Source organism: Bos taurus, chromosome 2 (genome assembly GCF_002263795.3).
Source record: "Bos taurus isolate L1 Dominette 01449 registration number 42190680 breed Hereford chromosome 2, ARS-UCD2.0, whole genome shotgun sequence".
In the NCBI taxonomy this organism is placed as follows: Eukaryota; Metazoa; Chordata; class Mammalia; order Artiodactyla; family Bovidae; genus Bos; species Bos taurus.
The window spans coordinates 63,342,835-63,345,668 of NC_037329.1; the positions used below are offsets into that span (position 1 = coordinate 63,342,835).

At 37.6% G+C, this 2,834-nt stretch overlaps 1 non-coding gene across 1 annotated transcript; it reads left to right on the forward strand.

Moving 5' to 3' along the window:
• Nucleotides 1–2,221: 2,221 nt before the first annotated feature.
• LOC112443726 (U6 spliceosomal RNA) lies at nucleotides 2,222–2,328 on the forward strand. Its single transcript, XR_003032140.1, has one exon. It is a non-coding gene; the product is annotated as a U6 spliceosomal RNA (small nuclear RNA).
• The last annotated feature ends 506 nt before the right edge of the window (nucleotides 2,329–2,834 follow it).

The following is a 2,834-nucleotide window of genomic DNA, read 5'->3' on the forward strand; positions in this document are numbered from 1 at the left end:
TTCCATCCAATGGAAAAAACGTAGCTGTTACAGAGGATGAGGTAAACTCTGAGGTACTAGTAGGGTACAATCCCCAAGTTTTATGAATTAAAAAGGCAGAGTGTAATGGTTTAAAAAAGAAACTGTGTTGTGTGTATTTTCTATAAATAGAATATTCTTGGTGGTTGCTTCCGTGAATCTGGATTATAGGGAATAAAGATGGGAGAAATACATTATGGCTGCCTTTTGTGCCTTTACAATTTTGTACTGTATAAATGTATCAGTGAGCCAAAGAGTAATAAACATAATTAGAGGTGAGAAGCTGCAGTCAAAGTGAGGGAAGCAGAGGAGTGAAGAAGTTGCAAGTATAAGCTGGAGCTTTGAGGAAAAGCAGAGGGGTTTGTCCTGAAGGAGACTGTCAGAAGATAGGGTGTTAAAGAGGATTTTTGATACATTTTGTAGACTGTTGGAGTAGTTTTGCCAAGATGCCCTTTGCCTGAGGAAATCTTTACTCTCAATGCAGTTTGTGAAGTTGGATTCTTTTTCTTTTATTATTTCCATTTTTTTTCACCTTTAAAGTGAAAGTTGTAACAGTGGTAATAACAATAATAGTAAAATAGAGATAATACTAATATCAACAATGACGATTGGTTACTATTTTGGCATTTTGAATTTGACAGCCATTGACTAAGAATTCACATGCTTGATCTAATTTAATTCTTGTATCAACTGTAGGAAGTCAGCGGCACTATAATTCCCATTTTATAGATGAGGAAACTGAGGCACAAAAATATTAAGTAACATACATTAAGATTACATAGCTAGGAAGTGATAGCACTGAAAAGTGAGCTCACTTTGGTCTACCTTCAAAGACTGTGCTTTTATCCATTTTGCTGTATTCTTTTCCTAATAAATGAGAAATCTGTTAGAAAGTATAGTAGCCAGAAAGCATGCATACACACATACACACCCCTCATCTAACTTCAGATGTTAACTGCTTATAAATGTCTATGGTCCAGCTTTCAGGTAGAGGTGGGATAAGAACAGGGAATTGATGTTATAATCTTGTTCACCCAAGAAAAATCTAGAGATATTAGGACAATAGGCAGGGTAGTCATTTGGGGAGTGTTAGGAGGAAAGATAACTGCAAATCGACAGCCAAGCAGGTGTTGCTACCATTACTATTAGGCTACTGGGGATTCTTAGAATGTGAGGCTGAGGAGGAAATCAAATAAATACTTTGCTGACTCCACTAACTTGAGAAATATTTTCAAAACTCCAAGCAGATTATTGCCCACTGTTCAGGGATTCTCTGACTCTTGGTGATATTTCAGAGATAATGTGTTAAGCCGAAAGCTCTCACAAATCACCCCAGAGCTAAGATGAGCCAAGCTACTTCAGCTCACATGGGGCACGAAGGAGCCACTATTTTCCCTGGAAGACTAGTTCTTTCTTCCTTTCCCTTATTGTTCCAACAAGGCTGATTATTTCAGTGAGTTTTGGAGAATAATTCAAGGCCTATTTTCTCCAAAGGGAGCTGAAGTAACATTAGTATCTTTGTTCCCACCAAAGGAGAAGTGTATTTCCATATTGTTCCCCACCTTAGGCTTTGATTTATTTGGACAGAAAGTTTCTAATCAGGTACTCATATTCCCATCAACACCAAAACTTTTAAACTCTGGTTTCAAAAGACTAGAGTGGATTTGTGCTATTGGAGGCTATAGTCCCGATGGCTCAGTGGGTCAAGAATCTGCCTGCAATGCAGGAGACATAGGAGATGCAGGTTTCGGTCACTGTGTTGGAAAGATACCCTGGAGGAGGGAATGGTGACCCACTCCAGTATTCTTGCCTGAAAAATCCCATGGACAAAGGAGCCTGGTGGGCTACAACTCAAAGGGTTGCAAAGAGTCAGACGTGACTGAGCAACTAAGTCCACACGTACACACACATATGCTGTAGTCACTAGTCTGTGTGGCTACTGAGCACTTGAAATGTAGCTAATCTAATCTGAGCAGTTTTGTAAGTTGAGATACATATCGTATTGTGAAGACTTTGTATGAAAAAAAGAATGCAATATACCCCAAACTTTTACATTGATTATTGAAATGATAATATAGGCAGTCCTTGCTTTACAGACAGTGCAAAACCACAAAAGTGACTTAGTAAGCCAAAACTACAGTTAGTAAGCCAAAATGATTGTAATAATCAATGGAGGGAAGTTATGATTATTACGTGATCTTTAGTGCTCACTTTGGCAGCACATATACTAAAATTGGAATGATGCAGAGAAGATCAGCATGGTCCCTGTTCAGGGATGACACACAAGTTCATGAAGCATTCTGTATTTTTAGCATGAGAAAGGAAACATTCACTCAAGTCCACTTGAAATATTCAGTGAGAGTCCCATATAGGATTACGCCAAGGAGGAACACATCAAGACACATATTAATAAAAATGACAAAGTTAAATACAAAAATATTTAAATCAACAAGGGAAAATCAACAAATAATATACAAGGGAACTCCTAAAAGGTTATCAGCTGATTTTTCAGCAGAAACTCTTCAGGCCAGAAGGGAGTGGCATGATAATGTTTAAAGTGATAAAAGGGAAATACCTACAACCAAGAATACCCCACCCAGCAAGGCTCTCATTCAGATTCAATGGAGAAATCAAAAGCTTTACAGTTAAGCAAACATAGAGAATTCAGCACCACCAATCTAGCTTTATAACAAACAGTAAGGAATTTCTCCAGGCAGAAGGGAAAAAAAAAAAAAAAAAGACCACAACTAGAAACAAGAAAATCATAAATGGGAAAGATCACCAATAAAAGAAAACATACAGTAAAAGTAGGAAAG